This window comes from Rhinatrema bivittatum, chromosome 4, assembly GCF_901001135.1.
Source record: "Rhinatrema bivittatum chromosome 4, aRhiBiv1.1, whole genome shotgun sequence".
Classification (NCBI taxonomy): Eukaryota; Metazoa; Chordata; class Amphibia; order Gymnophiona; family Rhinatrematidae; genus Rhinatrema; species Rhinatrema bivittatum.
Window position 1 is genome coordinate 383772048 of NC_042618.1, and position 14339 is coordinate 383786386.

Here is a 14339-nt window from a genome sequence, read left to right on the forward strand (position 1 = left end):
AATATAAAAGAATATTGAGGGATAACTAAAGATTTATTTCAAATGGTGAGTAAAGTTTAATTCTTCCAGGCTCTCCACCAAACCTCCATCCAGGAAAAGTTATTTTTTTCATTGAGAGATAGCAGTGAAAATAAGTAATCCAGAATTGATTCAATAAAAAATATGCCTCATACTTAAGCATAAGGTGAAAGTCAGGGATGTGGTTACTTCCTCTCCTGTACCTGAACCATTACAATTGCAATCGTGGATCCTTACTTTTTTCACTCTTACTACTGAATTAACTCCGGTTGAACAAGGCGCTGAAGGACCTGGAGCCAGATTGAGCTCCAACCTCCTTGGCTGAAATATCCTTAAGTCCCGGAGACCTGAGTACTCCACCTCCTCAGTTAATATCTAAGGACTTTTCACAAATGCTAAAGATGAAGGTGAAAGGAACCAGGCTACAATGGGGGATTTAGAAGCTGGATCCTTAAGTAGTTCCATACTCTCTGATAAACCATCTGTAATCACTTTAGAAGCCATTTGGCAAGCAATGAAAGCTCTGGAGGTGGCTATTTTAGATTGGACTAAGGTAAGCAAAGAGTCAAATGATCGTTTTCAGAATATTGAGTCCTCTATAAATAAATATGAGGAAAAAGTAGATCATATGGAGAAGAGATTAACAAATTGTGAAAGTTGGCAACACAAATCTGCTAGAGCAGAAAAAATATGATAAATAGTTCTAGAAAATACCCTGAAATACTTAAATCTTAAGATTATACATCTTCCTAGACACCATTTAATAGCACCTCAGGATATGTTAAGGGAATATATATATACAACAAATATTAAAAATGCCCCTATAGACAATGCCAGCCATTTCTAAAATCTATTATGTTCCTTTTAAAATCGAATACAGATGCATTAATTAGACCAGAAGAGATCTCAATGAATCTGACAGCTATTATTGAGGCTACTACAGATACAATAAACTACCAGGGCTACTCTCCATGTTTCTTTTGCCTTTGCTATGGATAGAGACGCAGTCTTCAGACTCTGTATGAGAAACCAGTCAGTGTTATTTCATGGGGATAAGGTTTGGATGTATCCAGACCTATTCCAGGCAAACATAAAAAAAGAGGAGGAAGTTCATAGCATTAAGGTCTGAAGTGGAGGGGGAAAAATGACTAAAGTACCCTTGTAAATGTGAAGTGGCTTGGCAAAACCAGAAATTTATTTTTTGAAGTATAACTGCAAAGCTTTCTAGCAACTAACCCCCGGAGATTGTAACCACGGATCTCGAGGTAGAGAAAAAGTTAGTTGTGTATCTTTTCAGTTTAATCCCTACCCAAAACACTCAAGTTCTGGGAAAGCTGCTTCCACTCTAACCTCCTCCTCGCCAGCCTAAATCTAGTCCTCAACTCAGCCAAGACTGAACTCCTCCTCATCTCCCCTGATCACATTGAATTTTCACTGCCGACCCCTTCCACCACCATGGTCACCCAAGTAAGAGACTGAATGATACTAGATAACCGTCTGAACTTAAAGAAATTCATCAACAATACAACCAAGGACTGTTTCTACAAATTACAAATTCTAAAAAGACTTAAACCACTCCTCCATTTCTATGACTTCAAGACTGTTCTCCAGGCCACTATTTTCCAAGATAGACTACTGCAACACCCTCCTATTGGGTCTCCCTGCCTCTACCACCAAACCCCTTCAGATGCTCCAGAATTCTGACACACACCAACCGAGGAGATCACATCACACCCATTCTCAGGAATCTACACTGGCTCCCCATAAGCTTCAGAATCCTACATAAGTCCCTCACCATTATTCACAAGACCATACACAATCAGCACTCACTCGACTTTCATATCCCGCTAAGAGTGCACACTAGGGATGTGAATCGTGTGATCGATCGTCTTAATGATCGATTTTGGCTGGGGGAGGAGGGAAATCTGATTGTCATGTGTTTTGTTTTGTTTTTTAAATCGTAAATCGGGGGAGGGTGGGAAAACCGGCACACCAAAACAACCCTAAAACCCACCCCGACCTTTTAAAACAAACCCCCCCAAAATGTTTTAAATTACCTGGGGTCCAGTGGGGGGGTCCCAGCACAATCTCCCGCTCTCGGGCCACGGCTGCTTTAATAGAAATGGTGCCGGTGGCCCTTTGCCCTTGCCATATGACAGGGCAAAGGTAGCGCTGGGCCATTTTGGTTCCTGTCACCCGACGTTACGAGTGCAGGAGATCACTCCCGGACCCCCAGGGGCTTTTGGCCAGCTTGGGGGGGCCTCCTGACCCCCACAAGACTTGCTAAAAGTCCAGCGGGGGTCTGGGAGTGACCTCCTGCACTCGCGCCGTATTGCCAATATTCAAAATGGTGCCGGCGCTACCTTTGCCCTCACTGTCATACGACCCTCCCCGATTTACGATTTTTTGACGATAAATCGGGGAAATTGTTGTATCGCGGCTCTAACGATTTTTGACAATTTAAAATATCTGACTATTGTTTTAAATCGTCAAACGATTCACATCCCTACTGCACACTTCTACAAGACCTATAAGAGAGGCTTATAAAGGAAACCTGCACACCCCCACCACCAAATCCACCACTCGTACATCCACCAGAGAACAAGCCTTTTCAACAGCGGGGCCAGCCATCCGGAATACCATGCCTCCAGACCTCGGACAGGAACCCTACCTGCTGACCTTTAGGAAAAAACTCAATACCTGGCTGTTCCAACAAGCCTTCCCATAGCCTTTTCCCCTCCTCTCCCTACCCCTTCCCCCCTCCTAACTCCTTGATCCTAGAAAGTCCCCCCTCACCCCCTGCTAATCCTCCCCCCAGAACTGTCACAGCCCTGCATTGTTAGCCAGTTTCTTGACTGTATATAAGTTCTATATATATATTTAGAGTGCCTTATTTCCGAACCAATGCACTTCCAGTATAGCCTTGTTAAGTTTACAATGTTGTTCCTCCGTCTCCGGCACATTTCTGCTTCCAAATTCAAATAACCTTGTTTTATTGTAACTTTTCTTCCTCTTCAATATTATTACAACCCCCTGTTCCTTGTGAACCGATATATGATTTGTATCATGAATGTCGGTATAGAAGAGTTAAGTAAATCAGAGGGGATTTTTCTCTTCAGTTTTCCTCTTTAATCGCTCTAATTGATAAATCTTTTCCTGGTTATAACTACTAAAAATTAGGAATGACAGACAAAATTGGCTTTTTTATTGTATTGGAATCACTTATTGTATTACCTGTCAATTTTATGGATGCATTTTTAACTACAATGATGTAAATGATAGATAGATAAACGTGGATAAAGGTGAGCCAGTTCATATAGTGTATCCGGATTTCCAGAAAGCATTTGACAATTTCTCATGAGTTCTTAAACTAGAAAGTCATAGAATAGGTGGCATTGACCTTTTGTGGTTTGCCAACTGGTTAAAATATAGAAAACAGGGCTAAAAGGTAAACTTTATTTGAGTTAGTCTTAGTGCAATTGGTATCTATCATCATGGCACGCATGCCCACCTCTGTACAGCCTATAGCTGTATGTTTCATGCAAAGCCTGCTTCAATTGATGCCTTCCCATTGTGTCTCAGGATTTCAAGGTGGTGGTAGCTCTTTGAGCCGTTGCACTCCCATAACCTGAAGTACCTGACCTGGAAGGTCATCTTTGTGGTGGCGGTCACCTCAGCACATAGGGTCAGTGAGCTCCAAGTTTTAGTGACTTATCCACTTTACACTGTTTCATGTCGGGGAGGTCTTACATATGCACCCTAAGTTCATGCCTAAGGTGGTGCCAGACTTCCATCTTAACCAGTCCATTGTTCTGCCAATTCTTTCCTAGGCCTCATTTGCACCAAGGTGAATGAGCCCTGCACAGTTTGAACTGCAAAAGAGCCTTCGCCATCTATACGGAGCAGATAGAAGCCCACAAACAGTCCACCCAACTTTTTGTTTCTTTTGATAAGTTTTGCATCGCCGTTGTGAAGCAGATGCTTTCCAATTGGCTAGCAGGTCTGCATCTTGGGGATCATGTCAAGACTCACTCACTCTATTCGAGTAATGGCAGCATCTGTGGTCCATTTGCAACTAGTTCGCGTGGAGATCTGCACAGCTGCGATGGGAGTTTTCTCCACACATTCACATTGCATTATTGTTTGGATAGAAATGGCTGCCGTGACAACAGGTTTGGCCAATCTGTCCTTCGGTATTTGTGTAGAACCAAACTCTGTTCTCACTTAGGGCCCATTTTTTCCAAGCTATCCCCCCCATTACCAATAATGGGGGGGATAGCTTGTGGTTGTCGGCACTTATTTTGGTGTTATGTTGGTCCCCTTTTATATGGGGGGGCAGCCTATAGGTAAGGATTCACCCATGTGTGAGGACTGCCTTCCTGCTTGTCCTGAGAGAGTCGCTTACCTATAACAAGTGTTCTTAGAGGATAGCAAGTTCTGTCCTCACGAAACTCTCCTGCCACCCTGCAAAGTTGGGTTTCCACTATGTGAGTGTTCTCCCTTATTTCTTCTCTTGAATTCTATATTATGACAGAAGGGGGACCCAACATGGACGCATGGCATATTGCATGCGTGAGCATACTCAAAAAGGCCCAGTCAAAGTTCTAGAAACTGACATGGTTTCCATGATGGGCTCTATCCAATTATGCCACCCATGTGTGAGGACATCCTGCTGTCCTTGAAGAACACCTATAAGAGGTAAGCAACTCTGCTTTATCGCCACCTTTTTTTTTTTTTTTTTCTGGTTATTCCTCTGTGCAGACCACCATTCTTCTGACTTTAGCTATTGCCTTAAACTGTTATGTTGCCTTCAGATCTCCAGACACTATCACTCCAAGGTCCTTCTCCCAGCCGTTGCACATTGTCTTTCACCTCCATCATATACAGTTCTTTTGGATTATCACACCCTAGATGCATTACTCTGCACTTCTTGGCACTGAATCCCAGCTGCCAAACCTTTGACGCACCTTCAAGCTTTCTTAAATCACTTTTCTTTCTCTTTTAGGCATGCCCACCCTGTTGCAGATCTTAGTATCATTTGCAAACAGACAAACTTTCCAGCCCTTCCGCAATGTTGCTCACAAAGATATTGAACAGAACCAGTTCCAAAACCAATCCTTGTGGTGCTCCACTTCACTGTTAACTCTTCAAAGTAGGTTCCATTAACCATTATACATTATCCCCTGTTAATCAGACAGTTTGTAATCCACTCCACTATCTTGGGGCTGAGTCCCAAGCTTCTCATTATTCATGAGCCTCCTATGCAGGGCCATATAAAAACTTTGCTGAAATAAGCAAGTTTGCTTACTGTAAATGGTATTTCCATAGATAGCAGGATGAATTTTCCATGCTGTCATGGGAACGTCCTCTGGGTGTCAGGAGGTGGAGCTTAGCTCTGTGCAGCTGCGCGTGTGTCCCCATGCAGGAAGGCAGCTTCTTCTCAGTCTGTATTATAGCAGAAAAGAAAACATTAATATGCACTATTGCAGTTGTCCAGGGAGGCAGGTGGGTTAGCATAGCTAATTCATCCTGCTATCTACGGAAACACAGTTTATGGTAAGCAAACATTTTCCCGTCTATAGCAGGGCTGAATTAGACATGCTGTCATGGGAGTCCCTAGCTCCCAGGTTTGCAAGGGTTCATGTACTTCACCAATACCTGCTTGAGCGTAACAAAGTTGCCATGGACAGCCAGCCTGGACTGCTTATGTAGTAAAATGTTACGACACTGCCTTTCCCAGTTTGGCATCTTTGGATGTCTGCTGATCCAGACAGTAATGAGACGTAAAAGTGTGGAGAGACAACCATGTGGCAGCTTTGCAAATGTCCAGGGGTGTTACATGCCATAGGTGGGCAACAGAGGTGAAGACCGCTCGCAGTTGATGATCATGTGGCTTACCCAGGAGCGAAGTGTTTCGCTTGTCATAGTAGAACTGGATGCATTGGGAAATCCAGCTGGAAATAGTTTGCTTTACCACTGGTAAGCCAGGGGTGTTCGGGTTAAAGGTGACAAATAGTTGTGATGCTCTAGTGTCAGTGCGTCTGTTTGTAGTAGGCTAATGCTCTTTTACAGTCTAGTGTGTGCAATAGACATTCTCTGTCATTCTGGTGAGATTTTGGAAAGAATGTCGGGAGTTCAATGGACTGATTAAGGTGGAGGCAGAAATCACCTTCGGTAGGAAGGAGGGATGAGTCTGGAGCACCACTTTGTGGTGGTAAAACTGTAGATATGGTGTATAGTGTACTAGTACTTGCAGTTCACTCATGCATCTTTCTGATGTAACTGCTACAAGAAAAGCTACCTTCCATGTGATGTATTTAATGTGCGAGGACTCCAAAGGTTCAAATGGTTGTAGCATTAGCTACTCCAAAATGAGATTGAAATCCCAGGCCACTGGCGGTTTAGACATCGGGGGGGTCTAAGATGACAGAGGCCCCTAATGAATCGTGTAACCAGTGGGTGGTTAGAGATTGGATGACCTTGATGTTTGTGGTAGGCTGCAATGGCTTTAAGGTGGACTCTAACTGAAGATGTCACTAGCCCTGCTGTATACAGTGTAGGTAGTCCAGTAGGGTATCTGGCGAGCAGCCAAATGGGTCAAAGTGGTGATCTATGCACAAGGTAGAGTATCTCCATTTGAGTTGATAATTTCATCTGGTAGATGGTTTTCTGGCGGCAATCAGGACATCCTGGGTGCCCTGGGAGATTCCTTGTTCCCTTAGTAATGACTGTTCAATCTCCATGCCGTTAGGTGCAGCGATCTTTGCATTGGATGCAAGAGGGAGCCTTCCTCTTGGGATAGGTGGTCGCTCCTGCAGTCCAGGGGAATGGGTGTCTCTATTCGATCGACAAATGTAGGAGATAAGCGTACCAGGGTTGCCTGGCCCACGCTGAAGCAATTAGGATTAGTAAACAATGTTGGGAATTTAGGGAATGGTGGATAAAATGGAAAATGTTATAATGCCTCTGTATCACTCCATGGTGAATACTGTGTACAGTTCTGGTTGCCACATCTCAGATATAGTTGTGATGGAGAATGTACAGAGAAGGGTGACTAGAATGATAAAAGGGATGCAACAGCTCCCCTATAAGGAAAGACTAAAGAGGTTAGGACTGTTCAGCTTGGAGAAGATGGCTGAGGGGGGGATATGATAGAGGGGTTTAAAAAAGGATTGGATAAGTTCTTGGAGAAGTCCATTACCTGCTATTAATTAAGTTGACTTAGAAAATAGCCACTGCTATTACTAGCAACAGTAACATGGGGTAGACTTAGTTTTTGGGTACTTGCCAGGTTCTTATGGCCTGGATTGGCCACTGTCAGAGACAGGATACTGGGCTTGATGGACCCTTGGTCTGACCCAGTATGGCATGTTATGTTCTTAGAGCTGCTGTATCGTGTATGCACTTCTGAATTGTGCAAGTAAGGAGTGGAATCGGGGGAAAGGCATACAGTACCCCTGACCAAGGAAGTAGAAAGGCATCCAGCAGTGTGCGGAGAGGACTGGGAAACACAGAGCAGAAACATGGCACCTTCCTGTTCTGCTCCGAAACGAAAAGGTCCATGGTAGTAACTCCCCCGTGTCCAAAGATGTCGTTGGTGGAGCGACCATTCATGGGGGTGAAACATTCTGTTCAATCTGTCTGCTTGATTGTTGTCAATTCCCAGTAGGTACATTCTTGCAGAAGGATTGAATGGCAGGTTGCCCACTCTAAGATGAGGATCACATCTCTGCAAAGGTTCCATGAACTGTACCCTCCTTGCTTGTTGATGTAGTACATGGCCACTTGTTTGTATATACCATGACCCTCTTGCCTTGTGAGTGACTAAGGTCTGGAGGGCATTTCTAATGGCCCTCAGCTCCAGGAGGTTCATTTGATTGTTCTCGAGGGGACCATTGACCTTGTGTTTGCAGGTGGTCCAGATGGGCACCCCATCCCTTGTTGATGCCTCTGTGAGGACTGCATTGTGGAGTAGTGGGCAGAACACTGCTCCCCTGGTGAGTGGATTTTTAGCCATCAGTCAAAGTCCTTGGCCATTTCTTAAGTGATGAAGATTATGCGAGATAGCAGCTGACTGTATTGCAACCATTGTCTTTTCAGTCCCCGTTGCAGTTGATGCATATATAGACAGGTGTGGGGGACTGTGTGAATGGCCGCTGCCATATGACCCAAGACGGTGAGTAACTGATAGGTGGTGGGTTTTGCATTGGAGCGAAATTGCTTTATCCGCTGGCAAAGCTCTAACCTGCGAACCCTGGGAAGGAAGGCTTTGCCCTGGGATGTACTTAGTTGTGCACCAATGAACTGTAGGTTTTGTGAAGGCTGGAGGTTCAATTTCTCATAATTGATCAGCCCTAGTTCTTGCAGACCGGTGATAGTTTGAAGAAGATGGCGTTGTAGAGCTCTCGGGTCCGAGGCTATCAGGAGCCAGTTGTTGAGGTAAGGAAACAACTGGATGTCTTGTTTCTTGAGGTGGGCTATCACCACTGCCATGCACTTTGTGAAGACTTGTGGAGCGGCCAACAGGCTGAAGGGGAGAACTTTGTATTGGCAGTGCTGACCATTGAACTGGAAGCACAGGTATCGCCATGAGGAAGGGTGCATTGGGATGTATGTGTAGGCATACTTCAAGTCTAGGGAGCACATCCAATCAGGTTGAAGAAGAGGAAGAATGGTCTTGAGGGAGAACATCTTGAACTTTTCCCAGACCAGATACTTGTTTAACTCTCGTCCAATATCTGACAAAGGCCCCCCTGATTTCTTGGGTATTAAGAAATGGGAGTAAAAACCCATATTCCAGAAAGATGTGGGTAGAACTTGGATTGTGTGTTGAAGCTGAAGACTTGAGAGGATTGGTTCACACTTCCCTGATGGGTGTGTGTGGTTGTGTAGGGGGGGGGGGGGGGGTCTGGATGTAAAATAGTTGATGACCGTGACGCACAATCTCAAAAACCCAATGATCGGTAGTGATTCGTGACCAGGTGCTGATGAACAACTAATCCTGCCTCCCACTGCTGTAAGGGGTGGTTGGCCTGCTGAACTCAAAAATATGGTGGGGCTTTTGGGTCGGCAGGGGGTTTCTGCCCCTGTTGCCCCACTGGGTTCTGGGTCTGCCTAGTCATTGCTGCAGTTGCGATTGCTGGTGTTGTGGAAAGGTGGGTGGATGGTACAGAGGGAAGCTCTGATAGGGCTGCTCTGGTATGATTGCCTGTGAAACGGGGTGAAGTACCGTTGAGTGAATGCGGTGTGGGCCGACAGGTTGGCCAAGGATTGCACTGCTACACTTTGTTCTTTTAATTGGGACACTGTTTCCTGTAACTTGCTGCCGAATTCTCGACAGGGGAGGATGACCAGTTTCTCATGGACATCTTCACATATTGCACTGGCTCAAAGCCATGCCAAACACTGTGCAGCTATTGCGGATGCCGTTGCCCTGGACGATGTTGCAAATGCCTCATATATTGTGTGGAGAAGATAGCGTATACCCTCCTCCGTATCCTGGATGAGTTGTGGTGGAACCGTAGAACCAGCATCTGGTATAAGATTCTTTGAGCTGTAGGCATTCATACAAATATTGCAAGATATAAAATTGGTGCTGATGGATACGAGCGCCCAACATGGCAGATTGGAAGGATCTCCTTGCAAACTCATCTAGGTAGCAATGGTTTTTCCCCATGGCATGCTGGAGTCTTTTTTGCCAGTTGCATGGCCAACCCAACCACAATAGAAGCATGTGGTAGCTGAGGTGGTGTGTATAATAGTGATTGTTTCATGTGAAACTGTCAGTCTTCCTGTAAACCAGTGTCATGGCGAACAGTGTTTCCCAAGATTTATCCAGGACTGAACCCAACACCAGGTGGGAAGGGAGAGCTGTTGGTTCCGAGGGAAGCTCAAATATCTTTAGAATGCCTAAAGTTTCTGCTCTTGGATCCGGGAACTTGTGGATCTCAATATTCAGGGCGGTGCCCAAGTCTTCAATTAATTTAGGATATGAGAGCGCTTCTGGGGGAGGGGGGGGGAGGGTTCCTGGGGTTCTTCTGGAGGGTCAGAAGGGTATCTCATGGATGACCCTGGTGAAGAAGACAGTCTGGTTGTGGAGTCTACTTCAGTGAGATTCAGGGGAGGGGGGTAGAGTGAAGTAGTACCCTCCCCTGCTAGTTGCCTTGGGAGAGGTGAGGCTGTTGGTGAGCGGGCGAGTGTTCCCGCGATTGTGCCGGAGAGAAATGCAGGCTGAGTGGGTAGGGTTGCAGATACGAGTAGCCTGTCTGGAGAAAGGAGAAAAAACCTGTGAGGGCAGCAGAGATTTGTTATGGCCTGCTGGGCTATGCCTGGTATTGGGGGAGGTAGAGCAGGTAGCTGATTCAGTCTTAGCTTATGTGGAATCGCTGCTAGGGGAATATCTGAATTCGATGCCTGCAGGCATTGTGGCTGAGAGCATTCATCCTCTCGAACCCTGATCCTCTTACATAGGGGTTTTTGGAGCTGCGTGGAGGTATGATGTCGGGGAAACAGATGAGAGATCAGAGTAAACCTGCACAGATGAGGAATCTGGAAAGTCTGAACAAGAGGACAAATCTACCAAGTCCTCATCTGACCTGTTGGTTAACACTGGGATTTTGTGTCCAGTGTGCGTTTGTGTGGTCTAGGCCATAGAACCACTGTGTGATTGGTGGGGATATTACCCGCTTGTTCAATTGGCTTTGGTTCCTGTGGATGCTCCAATGATTGTATCACAGCGTACATCGCTGATTCCTGTCGGCAGCCGCACAGAGGATGTGTGCGTCGGCGCACATCACGATATCAGTGTTCGTTCCTTGATTTGTCACCCCCTTTCTTGAAAGATCCATGGGGCCCCAAGGATGCTGGCCTTTTTCTTTTTTTGTGTGCGTGCCTGTTTTGGTGCCAGCCTTGGTGAAGAATGCGCCTCTGGGGGGGGGGGCATATGAACCCTGAGCTGCTAGCCTCAAATTTTCAATTTTTTGAACTGTCGTTGGGCCCTAGGCGACATGCAGCCACAGTATTTGCATGTCGTCTGGTCGTGATGTGAGCAGAGGCAGATGTAGTATGCAGTGTCCATCGGTGATGGACACTATTTTTCCACATGTGCACGGTTTGAAACCCGAGGGACAGGGCATACCTACGTGATTGTGCTCTTTGTTGGTTCTTCTATTTATTTATTTTTGTTGTCCGCTGTGCTGAGGAGAGACAGCTCCATGTACGTTCGCGCTCACGGAATGGACAGACTGAGAAGCTGCCTTCCTGCACGGGAACACACGCACAGCCACACAGAACTAAGCTCTGTAACAGCTTTGGCAACCTCCGCCTCGCAATGCCCAGAGGATGTTCCCATGACAGCATGGCTAATTCAGCCCTGCTATGGACGAGAAACCTAGTAAATCACAGCGAGCATTCTTCCATGATCCAATTCTAGATCAAATCAGATGTGTCTGACAGGACTTCTTTGGTGAATCCATGCTGCAAATCACCAGTTTGTAGATTAATATCCTTTCCTTCAGTATCTCCATTAATTTTCCCATCACTGAGGGGAAGCTAACCAGCCTGTAGTTTCCAGCCTCCTCTACCACTCTTGTGAAGTGGGACCACCACCACTCTTCTCCAGTCATGCAGTACCACTCCCAAATGCAGGGATCTAATGACTAGGTCTTTCAGCAGACTGCCAACACATCTCTGAGCTCCCATAATATCCTGGGATGTACCTCATCTGGCCTCATAGCCTTGACCACTTTCAGTTTGCATAGCTCTTCCCATAAATTCTCTTCTGTAAATAGGGATGCGAATCGGGCTTCGGACAGTTGAAAATATCATCGATATTTTCAAAATAGTCAGAAATCAGGGGCTCCCCAAAACGAAAGGAAAACCCCACAATATTGTTCATGGGGGTTCTCATCGTTTTGGGGGAGGGTGGGAAAAACGGCACACAAAAATAACCCCTAAACCCACCCCGACCCTTTAAAACTAATCCCTTAGCTTCCCTCACCCTCCCGACCCCCCCCAAAAACTTTTTACAGTTACCTGGTGGTCCAGTGGGGATCCCGGGAGCGATCTCCCACTCCCGGGCCGTCGGCTGCCACTAATCAGACGGCCTGAGAGCAGGAGATCACTCCCGGGACCCCCACTGGACCACCAGGTACCTGTAAAATGTTTTTGGGGGGGGTCAGGAGGGTGAGGGAAGCTAAGGGCTTAGTTTTAAAGGGTCGGTGGGTTTTTTGTTTATCGGTTCGGGCGCAGCCGATAAACAAAACTGCGATCGGGCCGGACGAAAAAAACCCCACGATGTGAATCGGAACCAGAATTCGAACCAATTCTGATTCACATCTCTAGTAAATAGTTTAGTCTACACCACCACCATCTATGGTCTTTTCAACCAGCAGCAATCCTTCTTTTGAGTCTTAGTGAAGACAGAACTAAAGTATTTGTTTATTTCTGCCATTTTTGTCTCTTCACACATTGCTTCTCGTCACCTTTCAATTTCACTATACCACTTCGGGCCTCCCTTCTTTCTCTGATATCTGAAAAAAGTCTTGTCACCTTGCTTTACTTCTTTGGCAATCCTTTCTTCCATATGACCTTTTGCTTTCCTGATTTTTCTTCATCTTCCTCAGTTTCACAAGGTATTTTTCCCTGTATTTCTCTTTTTAGGATCCTTTATTCTTGAATCCTGTTTTTTCCCTTTATTTTTTCGGCCATCTCCTTTGAGAACCAGATTGGTTTCTTTTCACTCTTGTTTACTTTTTGAACATTTGTTACCTTTGTAATAGCTCCTTTTAATTTGGTCCACTATTCCACCTCACCCATTTTCTTCTGGTTCTTCCTCCAGAAACATCCCCATTTTGACAAGTTTTTGAAATTCAACTCTGGTTTTCATGTGACTTCTCTATCTTATTTATGATATCGAAGCAAACAGTTTGATCACCTGTGCTCAGGTGGGCACCTACATGGACATTAGTCGTCATCTCCACTTGTGAGCACCAGGTTGAGTATTGCACCCTCACTCATGGTTTCCATTACCATTTGTTTGAGCAGAACCCCTTGAAGGGCCTCTCTCTCTGCTTCTTGCAGATTCTGCAGGAGGGATAGTCCAATCTCTACAGGCAGATTAAAATCTCCAATGAGCAACATTTCTCCCTTCTTTCCCACCTTTTGGATATCTTTGTGCAGATCTCTGTCCAGCTTTTGTCTGAATTTGAGGCCTATAGATCACACCACTGTCAATGGAAGCACCATTTCTTTTTTTTTTTTTTTTTTGACAGCCTAAAATGCTTCCCTATCCCTCGGCCCTTGCATTTCAGTTGCTTGGATATTGTTTTGACAGAGCTAATTCTTCCTATTTCTTGTCCTCTGTCCTTCCTTAATAATGAGGCTTAAGTTATAGCCTGGGATTGCAGTATCCCAATCGTGAGACTCTTTGAATCCACCTTTACCATTAGGTCTTGCACATCTGGGATATTTCCTCATATTGCTCCTGAGTCTACCTTCATTCTATGACCCCTCATTCTAGAGCCACCTTTCTTTTAAAAGATCTGCCTCCTGAGCATTCCTTGGAGATTTAAATGTATCATGTCTCATCTTTTTCCCCTTTCTTCCATGGTATAGTTATAAATCTTTTTCCTTGGATGCGAGGATAGGCAATGTCAGCCCCTGATTGCTGCAAACTAAACTGGTTTTGAGGATATCCACACTGAACAGGCATGAATGCATTTGCATGCAATGAAGGCAGTATATGCAGCTTTCTCATGAATATTCAGTATGGATGTCTTAAATCATATTGGCTTATGCCACTCAAGGACCTGAGTTGCTTACCCCTGCTGTATGCTCTTATGAATATTGTTGACCATTGCTCTAGCTGTTTGAACTGATTTCTATTAAGTTTATGAATAGATTACAGGGATGGTCTCTAGAACTGATATACTCTCAATGTGATCTCACTAGTGACATATCTTTCTTATTCTTATGTCTTTCTGTGTAACCAAGCATTCTCCTAGCTTTTGCTGTTGTCTTCTCCCTGTTTGACCACCACCTAATTATCAGGCTCATCCCCCACAGCCCATGCCTGCTGTGTGTATAAAGGAGTTTTATCCCCTATGTTGTACTGTTCCTTGGGTTTTTGTATGACCCTGCACTTTATTTTATTAATTTTTAGCATTAAACATTAGCTATCAGCTTCTAGTCCAGTGGTAAATGACTTCAGTCATCTGCCCTGGTTTTCAAGATTCCACAGTGAATAAGAATGAGAGATATTTGCATGCAATCAATGCAACTATCTCATGTATATTCAGTGTGGATATCCTGAAAAACAGCTC